This window comes from Pteropus medius, unplaced genomic scaffold, assembly GCF_902729225.1.
Source record: "Pteropus medius unplaced genomic scaffold, Ma_sr-lr_union100, whole genome shotgun sequence".
Taxonomy (NCBI): Eukaryota; Metazoa; Chordata; class Mammalia; order Chiroptera; family Pteropodidae; genus Pteropus; species Pteropus medius.
The window spans coordinates 8,277,841-8,295,410 of record NW_024342473.1 but is presented as its reverse complement, the minus strand read 5'-3'; positions in this window follow the sequence as shown (position 1 = coordinate 8,295,410).

Sequence of the window (17,570 nt, the reverse complement as noted above, 5' to 3'; positions counted from 1 at the left end):
CCGAGGAGGAAGCTGGTGGGTTTTAGCTCTGCTCCTGTTCTGTTGAGCCCCGTGAGAGGATTGCCTCCAGCTCTGGTTCTTTAATAAGCTGGTCACATTTTAGCGCTCACAATGACATGGGAATTGGAGCTGGGTCAGCTCCAATCCACAAATTGCAAATAATTTGCCAAGGGAAATCCCTGTCCCTCCGGTTCTGCCCCAAATTTATATTTTCTTCTATTTAGAACCAGGAGACTCAGGCAGAATTTATTTTTAATGAAGGGGGTCATGGGCTCCCAGGCCTTTCCTCAGTAAGAACTCCTACTGTTTCTCATGCCCATAATAAGAAAAGCCTGGGAGTGGGGGTGCATCTCTACTCTAAGGTGACAGAAAGACTGTGCCTGGTAACTTCAGTCCATACTAGATGCAAGCAAGCAAGAGCCCATGTAGCATGAATCGGAACCATCTAGAGAATCAGAACCAAGCCCTAGAGTTCCCATGTGACCTTGGGCAAGTCTTTTAACCTCTCTGTGCTATAAAATGGGGATGAGAACACCTGATTCACTTGCCTCATTAAATTGTCAAAACCAAATGAAAGAGAGCAAGTCAAGGGGCATCCTGAAGGAAGAGGTGATAAAGAATCAATAGACACTGCTGTACAACTTTGAAAAAGAAGGGAAGACTAGATAGTTCCTGCTCACCTCTTGACTCACTTCCTTTCCACTTTACCTCCATAGCCCCTGGTTCAGACGCTCGATGCCTCATATCTGGTGTGGCCACTCTGACTCTCATCCCCTCTCACTCTAAGCCATTCCTCTTATCCCTTTGTATTCATTAATCAGGACTCATTTGGTTGCCAAGTGGCAGGAACCTAACCGAAAGTGGTTAATTACTGAAATAAGTGCTGTTTCAGGCTCAGCTGGATCCAGGTTCTCAGATAATGTCATCAGGCACCTGCTCTCTCTCTCTCTCTCTCTCTCTCTCTCCGCCCCCTCTTGGTCTTGGCTCTGCTTTCCTCTGTGCTGGTTTGATTCTCAGACAGACTCTTCCCCTGTAGCATCAGGATAGTGTCAGTGGCTCCAGATTTACATCTCACTAACTTAGCAATCAGAGAAGAAAGATAACGGCTCCAGCAAAAGTCTCTGGCTGTATCTGTGAAACACTTCCTAAGGCTCTTATTGGCTGGATCTGGTTCACATGCCCATCCATCCCTGAACTTGGGCATGGAGGTAAGCTCCTTGTGCCACGTGGGCAGAACTATGGTGCTAAGGAAACTGAAGTAAACTTGTCTCTCCCTAGAGGTGGAGAGACTGAAAGTTAAAGGCAAAAACAACTGGTGCCAACCACATCTTGCCAGAGTCACTGATGTAACCTCATGTTTCACACTCAGAAACCCAGAGTGCTCTGGCCCGTGGTGCTCTTATCAACCTATCAGATCCACACTCTGCTGCCTGGCTGTCAAAGTGCACCCTACTAGTCCTACCTTGTTTTCTAAATTCTCCTCTGATTCATTTTGCCTCTTGTGAATATAACATTTACAATCCTACTTCCACGTCTTTGCTTATGATGTAAACGCTCTGGAATGCCATTACTCAACTCCTCAAGTAAATAAATCTTGCTCATTTTCCAAGGCCTACTCTGAATTCCATGTTGTCTATGAGTGACTTTAGGGAATACTTATCTCTTTCTTTTCTCAACTCCTGTTGCTTTTGTCATTGGCCACAAACAGTTTGGTATTTGACTGAGTTTGGAATCCCTGCCTTCTTAGAGCTTGTGCTTAAATAGAGTAAAGAGACAGGTAAATTGTCAATTACTAGTTAGAGTGAGAAGCTCGAGGACACAGAAAGCTGAGGGGAGGAGGGCAGAGGTAGATTACCAACCGGAGAAGGTGATGTTGAAATTAATGGCTCATTTACATGAGAATGTTGTCTCTCACTATCAACTTCTAGGGAGTAGAGGTCACCAGTTGGACAGGCCTCTCTAAGTCTTCCTCGATCCCTAGCACAGCACTTATGATCACAGTAAGTACTTGGCAGAGATGGTTGGTGGATCAACGCCTACAGAAAAATGGGACAAGGCAGAGGCATAACTAGTAATAGCTGGTTTTGCGAGCTTGCCAAAAGAAGCTAAGAATGAAGCTGTCCCCCGCACAATGGTCAGCAGTCGACTGCACAGAAAGATGGACCATGCTACAGGGAGCTTGTGGCCTCCCCTCCCCTGGCCAGTGCCAGCTTTGTATCCTACAACCTCATTCTCTTTAGCCAGCAGCTCCTTGGCCTCAGAAATAGCATTACTCTCCAGCATGGAAGTGAGATTTGGTGGGCCCCTATGGGCCAGGGTCTGGATGAAACACACCACTGGCCACATGGCCTTAATGTTAGCCCCAGGGGAGAGTCCTTTCCACTATCCACTGAGAACACTATCTCTAATTGTCCACCACTGTGTCTCTGTGTGGTGTGGCTCTTTAACGTTAAATATAAATTAAGTAGAGTTGAATAAAATGAAAAACAGTTGCTCAGCCACACTAGCCATACTTCAAATGCCCATTAGCCACATAGAACTAGTGGCCACTGTATTGGACAGAGATAGAGACCATTCCCATCTCTGCAGGAAGTTCTATCGGATAGTCCTGCACCAGGGCATTGATTAGCAACCTTTTTCCCACCCCATACAACTGACAAAATATGCCTTCTCCTTGTGCCCAAATTTCAACGACAACAACATGTACACACACAGAGAAAATAAAAGTACTATAATAATCCATAATAATCACAATCGGCCAGAGATCATGGTAAATCATATAGGGTATGGCATAGAAGAGGCGGTCTGCGGGTTATTTATCATTCCACAGATCTACCCCTGTCTCTCACTCAAGATAATAATCATGATGATAATAATAACAGCAGCAGCAACAGTAAAGTGAACACTTATTAAGTACTTAACTGTGTGCCAGGCGCGGTACTGAACATTTTATAGATATTATTTCGGTTAACTCTCACAATAACTCTATAACATGGACAGTTCTTATCTCCTGCAGCAGGTGCTTTCTGTGCCTCGGGTCACATCTGGTGATCTACTTCTGATTTCAGCCACAGCTGCAGTGGAGTCTTCTGTCCAAGCTCACTCTTTTTCAGGGAAAATTAGTGCCCCTGGGGCAATCCTCAGCCCATGAGGGACAAATGTCTCAGGGGCCCACCCTTCACTAGGTAATTCTGGAGTGTATTTTATATGATTTCTCAGAGGGTCTCTGGCAGGTTTGGGGCTCAGTTGTCCAGAATAAGGAGCCCTGTAACACATAGTATTAATCTTTCCTCTTTCCTTGTCTTTCCCAATAAACTATCTGCATCCAAGTCCTTGACTCAGGTTCTGCTTTGTGGGAGACTAAAGCTAACTGAACCCCATTTTACAGATAAAGGATTTGATATTTAAATAGCTTGACATTTTCCCAAGTTCCCATTGCTATTAAGTAGGAGATCAAGGATATGAATCTAGATCTGTCTTGATTCCAAAGATTTAACTCTTTAGTATCTTATAGCATAAACTGGAAGGCAAGTACATAAGAAGGAGGTTAAAAGAAAATTTCTAAAGCTGTTCTTATTTATAGAACAAGCAGATTGTAACCTTCAAACGTCTGCATTGCTTCTGTGGAATGAAGAAATCAGTGAGCTCTTTCTGGTCAATACTTGCCTTTTCTTCACTGTGATCATTTAGTAACTAGAATGCTCACCTTGCACAGAAAACATCTCCTGGTATCAGGGAGCCTGTACAAGGAAAACCAAGATGGGTGATTTTAATAGAGAAGGTCTAAAATGTTATTTTCCTTCAGAATTTTTAAAGCTACTGCTCTAACAACTGCTTCCCCGTAATCTCAGAGCCCAGGGACCCTCCAAGAGTCAGAAGCAGGGTCTGAGTGGCCGTGGAGGTTTCCAGGGACTTTATTTGAGAAACGGATCAGGAAGAATCTCAGGACAAAGGCCCTTGCCAATGCAGCTTCGAGGTCTCACCCTGAGCTTCTTTGGGAAAAGATAAGAATGGTGCTCACTTCCTTCCCCCACCCGCATTCCATTTCCTGTCCCTACTCCAGTAATGTGTAGGATCTTACTCAAGCTTGTAACACAGAATCCCAGCACAGATCAACAGATGCTGCTGCACTTGCATACACACACTTATGAGGAAAAGCTTACTGTTCCAGAATGCTTACAAAAACAGTCGCTCTAAGAAAGGGGTCGGCCCGACATCCCATCATTAAAAATCACTACTCCCACCTGTAGTTTATCTTATTTTACTTTGTAACAGCAGTTCTCAAAGAGCGTTTCGGAAACTCTTAAGGGTTCCTGAGATCCTTTAGGAAGGTCTGCTAGGTCAACTACTTTCATAATACTACTAGGATGTTATTTGCCTTTCATTCTCTTACAAGTGTACAGTGGAGCTTTTAGAGGCTACATAATATGGATGTCACAACAAATTGAATGCAAATGAGCATATGAGAGTTCAGTAGTCTTCTATTAAGCCAATCATTAAAAAGATTTGCCAAAATCTAAAACAATGCCTCTCTTCCTAGTATATATTTTTTATTTTGGAAAATATAGTTAAATTTCATAAAAACGTGTTATTTATGTTAACATGTAATGGGTTTGTTATCGTTATCTTCAATGTATTTTAAAATTTATATTTTTTAAAATTAGTTTTAATTTCTAATACGGTAAACAGCAATAGATATGACCCACATAAACCAAAACCTTCATAATTTGAAGAGGTTCTCAATAATTTTAAAAGTGAAAAAGGGTCCTTAGACCATAAGGTTTGATAACTCCTGCCTTATGAACAGTTTTCTAGTTCAACCCCCTCTTTTGCAAATAAAATGTTAAGTATCATTCAAAATCTTTTAGCTGTTTAGTGACACAGTCATGAGTAGAATATAAGATGAGAGAAGATGATTCAAAAAGCCAAAACAGAAATGTTTTAGGTTGCTTGCTAAGATGCTGTTCAAATGTTTTCTAGGAAAGCATCCTGAATTCAATTTCACAGTTAAACAGTGTGTTAAAAAAATTTATTTCCACACGCAAAAAAAGATAAAATCATGACTCTCATACAGGTATAAAATAAACACATGTCAAAGATTTTATTTAACTGACTATTAATAAGGAAACCAAGCAGAGGTTACAATTGGTTCTAAGAAAAAGTAAAAATGCAAAGACATTTATAAATCAGGAATACTGGAATGAATTTGCAAATGGATGCAAAACTGGCTTCTTTCAGAAAGGAGGAGAGAAGTCAGCGGAACCTCCACTGGACAGAACGTAGTTACGTGACGAAAGCAAGAACTGTTTCACGCTACCAGTTATCTACAACTCACAGAGTTATAAAATAGCTCAGAGGCAAGGAGAGGCACAGAGCCCCTACGGAATCAGAATCAAGTATCTTGCAAGAGTGTGCTCTGCACAATGCATAGTTTTCCCTTGAAACACTGGTTTTTCCCTACAGTTGAGACCCTGTTAGGTGCCAGGCACCAAGCTAAGCAAGCAAGTCAGAAAAACAGGAACATGGTGTGTACCCTGCTCTCAAGGATCTTACAATCCGTTCCTACTACTATATGCCATAGACAGAACGTTTGTGTCCCCGCAAGTCATAGGTTTAAATCCTAATGACCAATGTGATGGTATTTAGAGGTGGAGCCTTTGGAGTTAATTAGGTCATGAGGGTGACACCTTCCTGAATAGGATGAGTGCCCTTATAGAAGAGAGCCCCGAAAAATCCTTTATCCCTTCCACCATATGAGGACACAGTGAAAAGACAGCCATTTATAGAAGCGGCCCCTCATCAGACGAGAAATCTGCTGACAACTTGATCTTAGACTTCTCGGTCTCCAGAACCATGAGAAACAAATTTCTGCTGTTTATAATTCCCCCAGTCTATGCTATTCTGTTACAGCAACCCAAGTAGACTAAGATACCACATGACTCATCAGTAAAGTTGGTGTTTACCGTTGTTCTCATACATAGATGGGGCATTTCTTAGGGTTCATCTCCATTTTCTGGGCAATAAAAGCTACCCTCTATTTAGTGCCTACTATGTTTCAGTTTCTTGACATCCTTCTTAAAGCCCCATCAAATCGATAATATTATCTCTTCATTTTACAGATGAGGAAAGAGAAGCTGGAGAAGTTAAGTCACAGACATGTCCAAGATCTCAATCAGTAAGGCTCTGTTTGCGTTCAAACCCTGATGTATCTGGTTCTACTTTCTCTCTCTCCCCTAGTTCGGTTCTGACCCAGCAGAGTCTCTCTGGCAAAATATGTATTTTGCAGTCAGTATTCACACCAGAAAGAGTATTAGTTATGTTGACCCTTGAGAATCATGTGTTTTTACTAACTCCTAAACTCAGTCTGGAATTTTCAACAGCTCTCTCTGTTCAGTGAGAGACACAGTAGGACCTCAAAAAGATGTTTCGGTTTCTTCACCTTTCTCGAGCAGGAGTTGCAAACCATAGGCTGTGGGTCGAATCCAACTGGTTTTGTATAGCCTATGAGTAAAAAATTATTTTTACATTTTTATGATTTAAAAAATCAAAAGAAGAACGACATTTTGTGACCTGTGAAGATTTTATGAAATTCAAATGTCAGGGTCCATAAATGAAGTTTCATTAGAACACAGCCACGCACACTAGTTTTGTATTTTCTGATTGATTTCAAGCTAAAAGGGCAGTGAAAAGTTGTAACAGAAACTGTATGGCCTGCAAAAGTGAATATATCTATTATTACCAGAGAATAATTATCAACTCCTGTCGTAGGGTGACTTTCTGCGTGACTGTTGAGAGTAATTTCTCAAAAACCCCAGAGTAACTAGTTTTGAAGGATTTCATCATGGCATGACCTAAATGTGGCAGGTTTCAGAATTACTTGAGGGAAATTCTGTCATTGCAGGAGTACTGGTAAGAAGGTAAAATCCCACTAGAGGCTTTAAATCCTCCTCTGAACACCTCCTTGGGAAGGTTCTCCTCTGGGTTTCCCACCGTTGGCATCTCTGTCACTCCGTGGCTGTTCTGGTTTGTATCCTGTGGAAGCTCCCCTTGCGTTTACGATTAATTACAATAATTAAACTTAAGTGGTGCCTACTGCGTGGGAAATTTTCAGTCCCTGATAGGATGGCACTTTTAAATAATTCTTTCTCAAGAGCACCCTCTGCTGGTCAGTTTTCAGAAGGGACCGTGTCGGCATGTTTATATCTCCAGGGGGGCTTTGCTGCCAGAAAGACGCCAAAGGCCGATTTTGATCTAGAGACAAGTATCATTTCTATGCCTGGTCAAGTTTGTCATAGTACATGAGCATCAACATCTGAAGATATAGAACTTCTTTGTCGAACCCGGTGAGAAAACCAAACTCCCTTTGAATGCAAACTAACAATCCCCTAATTAGGTAGGAGAGGTCTGGAGAACACAAAGCCTGGTCCGGTGCTGGCTCCCCAAACAACCTGCTGATAAAGCAAAGCTGAGTTTATTGCCTACCACCATAAGAAAGTCTGAGCGTGTCTCCACCAGGGAAGGGCAAAGTCTGATTTACCAAGACTTCGATGTTGAGAGAAGGATAAGGATTATGGTATAATCAGATAGGATTGGTGGACAGAAGTAAAATGAGGCTAGGGATGTAAACCGTAAACTGATAAATTGATGAGACTTTTCAGAAATCGTTACAATGAAACAAAGATTTGCAGCTTTGCTTTTCCAGGGTATGAGTCTCTGAACTAGTAAAGTTATGCTTTGAAGGTGAGGGTATACCATGAATATGTTAACATAGACAGTAGACTGAGGTTTGGAGATAGATGGTATTTGTTTTCAGCTTCTTAAAATGGTTATTGTGGTCTAAGGAGCCCAGTGTGGATGAGACGTGGGCATACCAGTACCCTGGTGACTCGAGACAAAATGTTGGGTCTGCTTCAGGTTTCCAGATTTGTTAGGGGTGAATGATACTGTGTTTACAACTTTCATGTTTGGATGTAGGGACTCTGTGGCTATAAGGTAGCCTGTGAAGGAAAGGAAATTATGTCACCCCAAATGTTGATGCCTCTTTAATATAAAAATTATTTTAAGCTGAGGCAATTAAAAAACGATAAATGCAGAAAACCCTCCACTTTTCTGCCTACCGTTTACTAGACAGACTCTTATCAGCCCAGAGAGTACACCAGAGGATCCTGCAAACAGACTTTGTTAAACTAACCCTTATCTTCCTACTTAGGGGAAATGAGGATTGCCTAGCCTGAGTTGGACCACTCTAACCCAGACTCCTTTGTCTTGTCAATTTTTCATAAATTTATTGTTTTTTTGTCTAAAAAGTATATAGGCAAAATGTTTCGGAAAAGATCCAAAATCAGACTGGCAAGAAACCAAGCAGCATTCGGAGAGGTGGAGAACTCAGGTTTATTACCCAGGCGGACCCAGAGGAGCTAGTGCTCTGAAGATCTGGGCCCAGAGCTCAGTAGCGACATTCCTTACGTAGACCTTTTTGGCACTGCCTGATTGGGTAATTTGAACTCAGGCCGCTACAAAGCCTTGGGGGCGTTGCTATGGTTGCAGGTAGTTACATTGAGTTATATGGGCTGGAGTTGCTATGGGTTACCCCCATTACAAAGTGCTACAAAGCCTGGGAGTTGCTAGGGGGTACAAACAGTTACATTTGTTGCTTAGACAGAACAAGCAGAGGGAAGGTGAGTCTTTAGTCAATTTCGAGTACAGCCCATGCAGTGAGCATTTTTACAGAAGCAGAACAGAGCTGATTAGCCTTTTGAATGAAAATTCCTCTTCAATACCTCGTTTTATTGTACCTTACTTTATTGAGTTTCACAAGTGTTGCATTTTTTAAAAATTGAAAGCAAGATCTTCCACCAGCAAAGATTACGATTCACTTTATTGTGACACTCACTTTACTGCAGTGGTCAGGAACTGACCCACAACATCTTCGAGGTATGCCTGCAAAAGCTTCCTGCTCTGGTCACTTATTCCAGTCTTTCTTCTCTTGTGAAGATGCCCAAGTACATGTAAAAATTCTATAAAATTTGTATGCTTTTCTCCTCTTAATCTGTCTTTGTCAGACTCAGCCAGGGATCCTAAGAGGATCAAGGAAAACTTTTTCCTCTCCTACTCCTGCCAGGAAAAGGATTGATCTCCATAGGCTGCTACAGTGCTGGCTTGACATGAGTATTTACGTTGGGACGGGAGCAAGGTGAATGAGAAACCACCCCCATCCATTCCTGCAGGAGGAGCCCTGCAGGGCCCTTATTGAAGAGCTACCAAAGGTGCACAGAGGCCGGAGCCCAGGCTTGACCGGGTGTGGGGAGAAGCTGGGGAAAGTTGCACAGAGTTGACATTAGAGCTGGGATTCAGGAGATGATGGAGACTCACCAAACTGGGAAATGAGGGGGCAGCCAGGAGGCCTCCCAGGCCTAGAGACCGGAAAGCTCCCAGCACGGTCTGGGGATGGCAAGTGGTTCTGTATGGCTGGAGTCCAGTGTGCTTTGGGAAAGCAAGTTTGGGGCCAGATGTTCGAGGGATTTGTTTGCAAAGGTGTTAAATTTTATCTTGGAGGTGATAGGGAGGCCCTGAAAAGTTTTAGCATCAAAGTGCTAAATGTGCTAATGATTTGACTTGTTATTTAGAATTCCCGCTCCAGCTGCAGAGTGGTGTGTGAATGGGTGCAAAAAAAGGGCTAACTAGCCAGGAAGCTATTGTTTCAATAGTAGACTGAGGACTTCCACTAAGAAAATGGTTTTGAGGGTGGAGTGGGGAAAAGATTCTCAATGAAATGGCGAATCACTGTGCCTTGGTGACTCACTGAAAGTGGGGATGAGGAAGAGAGGTGTTCTGGCTTGGATGATACAGTAGACATTGGTGTAATTAGCTGAGATGGGAAATGCAAGAGAAGTATGCCACCCCAAAATATGCCCCTTCTGCATAAGCTTTATTTTGAGAAACAGCAGACATAGGAGAAACTCTGAAAACAGAAGTTGCCCTTTTGTAAGGGAAATTTACATTTATAAATCTCCACTGTAAGAGTGTCCTCTCTGTACCAAGAAGAGAAGGATGACTAAATCACCAGACTCTTAATTTAAAGCACGAACTTAAATTTGCACGACAGACCTCTGACTGACCTTATTTTCCCTGGTCATCTTGCCAAGACTGGCCTTCCTTACACCATTTTTTGTTTGTTTGTTTGTTTGTTTGTTTGTTTTTGGCTGGAGATGGTATTTTAGCCTAAATTGTAAAAACTCTCCTCCTGGAGAGTTGCTGATTTTTCCCTGAGTGTCTCACGTGTATGTATGCATGACTTACATATGTTAGTAAGCTTCTATTTGTTTTTCACTTGTTAATCTGTCTTTTGAAATAGGGGCCCCAGCTGAGAATTTAGAAGAGTAGAGGAAAAAATTATTGTTCCTCTCAGCAAAGGTGATGTGTTCAGCTTTGGACAATTTGGCTGTGAGGTATAGAGAATGCAACCAGCCCAGGAAATGCAGAATTAGAGCTTTTCAGAGAGGTGAGGCGTGAGCAGACAGTTTAGGCTTCACTGGCAGCCATGAAATACAGGCGTACCTTGGAGATATTGTGGGTTCGGTTCCAGACCACTGTAATAAAGTGAGTCATCTTTTTTTCTGGTGGAGGGTCTTGCCTTCAATTGGTAAAAACTCAACACCTGTGAAGTGCAATAAAGCGAAGTGCAAGAAAAGGAGGGCACCTGTAGCTGAGATCAGCGAGCGAGAGTGGAAACAAAGATGCAGAAACTCCCTGAAGCGATACTTATGCTGCAGGATCAGAGGCTGAGCCAAGGGGGATGCCTTACAAATTCCTATGCTTCCCTTTCCAGGGACAGAGATTCTTGTCAGAGGACCAAAGAGCATCTTAGAGCATCTGTGGACATTTGGGGAACTCATGCCACCTGCTCAGTGGAGAGGGCCAAGGACAACAGAGAGGACCATGCTCAGAAAAAAAGAAGGAAAAGATTCCTCCACCTCACAGGACAGAATAGAGAGGACAGAGAAAACAATTCGTTTTCACAGCAGAGCGGATTTGACCTATTTCTTCCTCTGAATTCAATCAACTTAATACCTGAAAGAATGGGAAACAAAAGGAGCCTGAAGGAAATTGTTCCAAGAGAAGGCTGCCTCTACGAGGATCCAGCTGTGCGAGCTGCAGAAGTAGGTGTGTGCCTGTCCTGTCCCTCAAGTCTTGGTGGCTGAACAAGAACAAGTAAATGATGGTGAAGGGAGGCAGGGCTGAGCCAAGGCTCAGGAAAGGGTCTGAGCTGAATGAGAAGTCAGCTCATGGAAACCCCAAGGTTCTCTAACAGCTGTTATCAATCTTGAGCACATCACCTGGATGACTTGCTATAGATACAGACTCCTGGCCCCACCCTCAGAACCTTAGATTCAATAAGTCTGGAGTGGAGATGGAGAATGTCCATTTCTACATGTTCCCAGGTGATGCTGATGCTGCTGGTCCAGGGATCATGCTTTGAGAACCACTGGTCTATGAGAGCCCCAAAGGGTGGTGTGCATATCATCCCCCAGGGTGGTTGTAGAAAGCACACAGATGAATGTTATACATTGTGACAGTTATGTATATATTTACATGTGTATTCGAAACTACCACTTGAACATCAAATTCATGATTTTGAAAATATTCTTGTTTAGAACAAGGCTAAAGTGGGTATAAGTAAAAAGTGAATCATTTAAATAAAAATACTGAGCAAAAAAGTAATGTAGGTAAAATGTGAATATAAGAAAATCAGAAAGTGTTATGTAAGTGACTAATATTTAGTAAATATGAGCAAAAAAAAGGGATGCAGCCTTACATTTATACTTACTATGTAGTTAGGGGTCAGGATAGAAGGTCCGAATTAACAACCAGAAAAGCATGGACACTGCCCAGTCAAAACAGACACAGCCAAAAGCAGTCAGTTCTGCCGTAGAGGTGAGTAGAGCCTAATAGCATCCTATTTAGGGCAGTTAATTGGGTTCTGTTTCATAGATGAGGAAACAAAAGTTAAGAGATCAAGAGCATAGTCAAATTAGGAGCAAAGCTATAACTAGAACCTATAGAATTATAGAAACAAGAATAGCAAAATGTGCCCAGGAAACTCACATGGAAAGCTGGATATGTTCCTCTAACCTGTTAATCCTGTCCCTTTCTACTACCCTTCCAAGAAATAGAGGGGTCATTTCTGTAGATGACCCAGGCCCTCCATAGGGGTCATTGTACCGTACTTATTGGTTCAATGCATTTACATATCATAATATGAGTAGCTAATACCTGGATCATGTCACATAATAATATCATTTTTTGTGTGGTAAAAACAATATCTAGTCTCCTAGCAACTTTGAAGTTTATAACACAGTGTCATTGACTATAATCACAACATTCTGCATTAGATTTTCAAAACTGATTTACTAGTTGCAAGTTTGTACCCTTACATAACATCTCCCCAGTTCCCCTACCCACTAGCCCTGGTAACCACAATCCTACTCTTTGTTTTTATGAGTTTGGCTTTTTTAGATTCCACATATAAGTGATATCATACAGTATTTGTCTTTCTCTGTCTGACTTACCTCGCTTTTAGGGCTAAATTTGTAAAAATTCACAAGAATGAAACTAAGAACCCAAAGCCTAAAATTTTGTTCCCACCTCTGCTACTAACACTCTGTGACCAACCCAGTGGCACCCTTGCTTTTTTTTTTTTTGGTTGAAGTACTGTGTGTAGATAGCTTACTACACATATAAGGCTCTCTGTTGGTACCATGGGAAAGAAAGTCTGAGCTCAGTAGGTTTAGTAGCAGATGGGCACATGATGACGCAAGTACACAGTGATCATAACGCAATGCCAAGAGGATGATAGTCAATCTGTGCTCATGGGGGGCTCATACAACATGAAAGATACCTCCTAGCAAAGGTGGCACTTGAAAGGGCCTTGATGGATCAGGAGGTCTTTTGAGGATGAGCATGATGCAGGGAAAGGAAGAAAGGGAGGGTGGGTAGCAGTGGCACAGTATTTTTGGTAGAGGGAACAGCATAAGCAAAGGCACATAGGTAAAGAAGTCTGGGAATTGTTTTGGGTCATGCTTATAATTGTTATCGATCCACAATGAGTAAAGTACAGAAACTAAGAAAAAACATTTAAAAACATATAGAAATTTGATGGAGTAATTTTATTTCTATTCAAACTAAGAATAATAATAAATTGATCTTGTATTTGTATGTATCTTTTTTTATTTCTTTTTTTAGCGTTACATTTTTTATTGTATTTTACAGAAGCATTCATCTGTGATAGATTGGAAATTTTAAAATTCGTCCTTGATCACAAATAGTTTGAGAAGCATTAGGATGTAGGGACTGTCAAGTCTTTAGCTCCATACAGTGTAGGATATGCAGCAAAACTGAAAAAAATAAACTTGAAGTGATAGATTCAGACATATTGTAGGAAATGTGGTTTGTTGTTTTTTTTTTTTTTAAGGTGATATAAGCCTACTCGTGGGCTCAGAGAAAGCAAAGAGACAGAGAAAAGCTGGGAGGAGAATCTGAAATAAATGAAATCTTCTGATTTATGTGTTGGCTCTAATTTTTAATTTTTAACTAATTATTATAGAGCAAACAAAGCACATCTGAGAACCACATGTTGGCCACCACTTTGTAATCTTTGATGTAGGCAGATGGGGCTGAGTTACTCAGTTTCACAGGCTGTGGCAGAGGATCAATGTTGTTGTTTCATGGGTCCCAGAGGCCATGGAAATGGAGCTGCTATCACGTGGACAATGCTGGAGCAGTGAGATGTTCCTGAACAACTGAGGGCGGCATAGAACCGAGAACCTGGAGACCTGGCAGCGGGCACAAGGCAGGCACAGTAGTGACTTGTGTACCAACAACCAAAGACTGAACAGAATTAAGAATGTCCCAGGGGATGCCAGTGGGGGTCCATGAGGACACCGAGCTGATCTGCCACCTGCCACCCACGCTTTGGCATTTCAGAAGTTCCCCCAAATTTAGGTACAAGCCCTAGAAAAATAGATCAAAACTGGCTCATCATATCAAAAATCGACTGTGATTTAGTTCTACCATGTGTAGAAGGGAGATTCGAATCAGAAATTAGGTTCACATTTGTGGACCGTTATATATCACTTTCACCAGCAATGCTTGGAACAAACAGGCTGGGACCAACTTTATTTCCCAGGGGTGCTATCAAAGAGGCCCATTATCAAAAGCAGATCTGTACTTTTTTTAGAAAACCAAATTCCAAATATTTCTGGGCTGTGAGGGAAGGGTGTGCAAATGGCAGCAGCTTTAGAGACACACGCTTCACTGAGCTCTGAAGGCTAAAGCTGCCAGAAAGTCAGGCTCATTGGGGAAATAACTCAGACCCTCATTTCCAATCTAAATTGTTTATTCCTACATTGTGTCAGTGGGACCAATGAGGTCAGGTTTCAGTTTCCAGCAATGCCATCTGGGAGATGGCTGGATTACAGCTGGAAAGGTAAGGATAGGAGAGGTTGCTTCTCTTGGGCATTTGCTAACGCTGGTGTTCAGTGTTGAATATGTTGAATATTAGGTACCGGGCACTAAACCCCCAGGAGACTGCTTCTGCTCTCATTTTCCAGAGCTAAAGTAGGAATGACCAGCAAACACACAAAGAAAGAGAAACAAAGTTTCAAGCATTAATGAGTATAAAGAGCAAAATTGTTCTTCTTTCTTATTAAACCCCAAGGCATAGCACATTTACAGAATTTTCCAGGGAGGTTTGTAAAAGAGAAGGCTTATAGGGAAACTATTGTGCTTTTCCTGAGCCTAGGAGAGGAATTGGGGCCAATACCTCAACAGAAAATAGGAGAATCTATTTGAATTAAGAGTCACAATGGGAGAGCTGGGAAATGTGGGCCCTGACTGATAGCAGCTATATTTCTCTTTCTAATGGGCTCTTTCTCTAAGCCTTGGAATTTATTTTTCTATAATTGAAAAATCATCCAAATGGCTATCCAGCTCTTTCAGCAATGCCAAGTGAAAAATGGGAAGTAGGAAAGTGAATAGTGCATAGGGACTCTCAATCACCTACAGTGGTGGCTGAAAAGAGACAGGTAATTTGCAACAGCGAATCCCACTTGTATACATTGTAATATTCTAGATAGTGTGCATAGCTCTGACATTCACCATTGCTGCTCACCTAATCACTGCAGCAGCCTCCCAAGTGTCCTCCCAGCTTCTTACTCTTTACCAGTTACATTCTGTTCTGTATAAAGTAGCCAAAGGATCTTAAAACCTGAGTCACAGCTTGCCACCCCCTGTTTAAAACCTCCAGTGCCTTTCTGTTGCACCTAGAATAAAACCCAGACTTCTTGCTGTGACCTTTAAGGTCCTGTTGACCTTTTTCAAAGATAAACAAAGCTGGACAGTAAAGTGGTAAGAATGGATTTTAATCAGTAATAACTATTGCAATAGGAAAAAAAGAGTCCATTGTGAGCTGAACTAACCTGGATTTGTAGAGGTTAATGGACGTTTTTAAGGGTAAATGAAGGAGTAGGAGGGGGATAGACTAGGGCTTAGTACAGTCAGAGAAGTGAAAAGTTACAAAAGGCCAGTCAGTATAAATGTGATTACGCCAGCTGGACTGGTAGCTATCAAAGTTAGGATTCTGTCCTCTCACAGAGAATAGAGACAGGCCCTAACCTCAGATTATAATTAGAACAAACAGTAAATTTTTCTGACAGCCTTGAGTTTTCTCAAGCAGGCACTTTCAAGGGGGCTAGAGTTATCTTAGGGATGGTGCCTTGAAACTCTGTGTTTGTTCAAGTCTTTATAGACCAAAATTGAGACCTAGTTGAGAAGAGGGCTCAGAGGAGCCTGGTTAGAGTTTGGCCACAGCGAGAATCTTTGTCACCTGCTCTTCCCCTACCATCGCTTCCTCTTCACTTAACACGTACCCACCCCCACACCTTGCTCCCTGCCCTCCCACCACTCTGGTCTGCCTTCTGTTCCACCGTATCACGCTCTTCCTCCCAAAAGGCTTCTTTTTGCTCATGCTTGTTTCTGTGCCCTTTCTCTCATCTGGACATCCAGTAACAGCTTGTATTTTATGACCCACTCTAAATGTCACCTCTTCTAAGAGGCCTCCTCTGACCACCCTATCTAAAGTAGGTCCTTTTCTGTGAAGAAAGTGAAGGAATCAAGAAGTACAATTGGCAGTTACAAAATAGTCATGAGAATGTAACATAGGAAACGTAGTCAATAATATTGCAATAATATTGCAATAATGTATGGTGCTGGATGGGTACTAGACTTATCAGGGGGATCACCTCATAAGTTATATAAATGTCTAACCACTATGCTGTACACTTGAAACTAATATAATATTGACTGTCAACTGGAACTGAAAATTTTTAAAAAATAATAAAGTACGACACTTTCTGTTCTTCTCTGTCTCCTTTGCCTCGTTGCTATTGCTTTCTGTCTTCCTATTTGACTACAAACTTCATGAAGATAAAGATCAGGTCTATCTTCATCATCATTATATCTCAAGTACCTAGCATGGTACATAACAGATGATCAATAAATATCTGATGACTGTTCTCCACCCTCACCCCGGTCTGACTTCCTCCCCAACTGACCCACTGTGAATTACCTGGGACTTTGCATGTCATATGAGCACAAAATAGTTCTCTGAGACTTAGAAGCAGAATCTGTGTTCCTGTATCAAAATAGAATTTTACTTAAAATGTCCTCATATCAGAGAGCCAGGATGAGATCAGGGCGAATCTGGAGGAGTTTACGGTCACCTCCTTCTTTCCAGTTTGCAGGCTAAGCTCCAGTGCTTTGGTTTGCAGAGAGGAGAACTGGTCCTAAAGTCAAGCTTACATTTGGAGCCCACCTATGGCAGGACAATGCCTCTTATAAGATGATCAAAGGTTCCTTGAGAAACCTGACTTCCCAGCACTACGAGGATTCCTGCAGTAGCAGCCACTGCCCAATTCCCAGTATCCTGGAGAAAAACCAGTTACCAGAAATTTGAAAAAAGAGAAATGGTCAAGCCTCTGTGGATGTCTCAGCAAGTTAGCAAATCTGCCTGAGGGCTCACTGGGGTTAACAGGGAGAGGGAAGAAGAATAGGAACATCCACAGCAGATCTGTAAAGCAGATTATCCAAATTTGAATGTATGTTGGTTAATCTACAAGGTCATAATCTCTGTCTTATCGCCTGCTTTCAAGCATTCAGTGGTTGCTTTTCTACAATTTTTAAGGGAAACCTCCACAGAATTGTCACCCAAATACTGATCTCTGTTGTTCCACACCCAACTCTGCCTCTCTAAACCCTCTCCTCTCTGCTTTTTAGGACACACATATTCCTTGTACTCTTTATCCTTCCAACCACTTTTCTCGTGTAAATCACTTTTCTATGACTCTTCTTTTTACTCTCACTTGAAAATGAATACTGGCAGTTTTCCTAAGATGCAGTCATCAGCTCTCTTTTCTTTCCATGGTTTCTCGGAGAGCTTATTCTACATGTAGGTTTCAACTACAACGTTAGGCTGATGACTCCCCAGTTGACATCTCTAGTCTGGCCAATCGCTC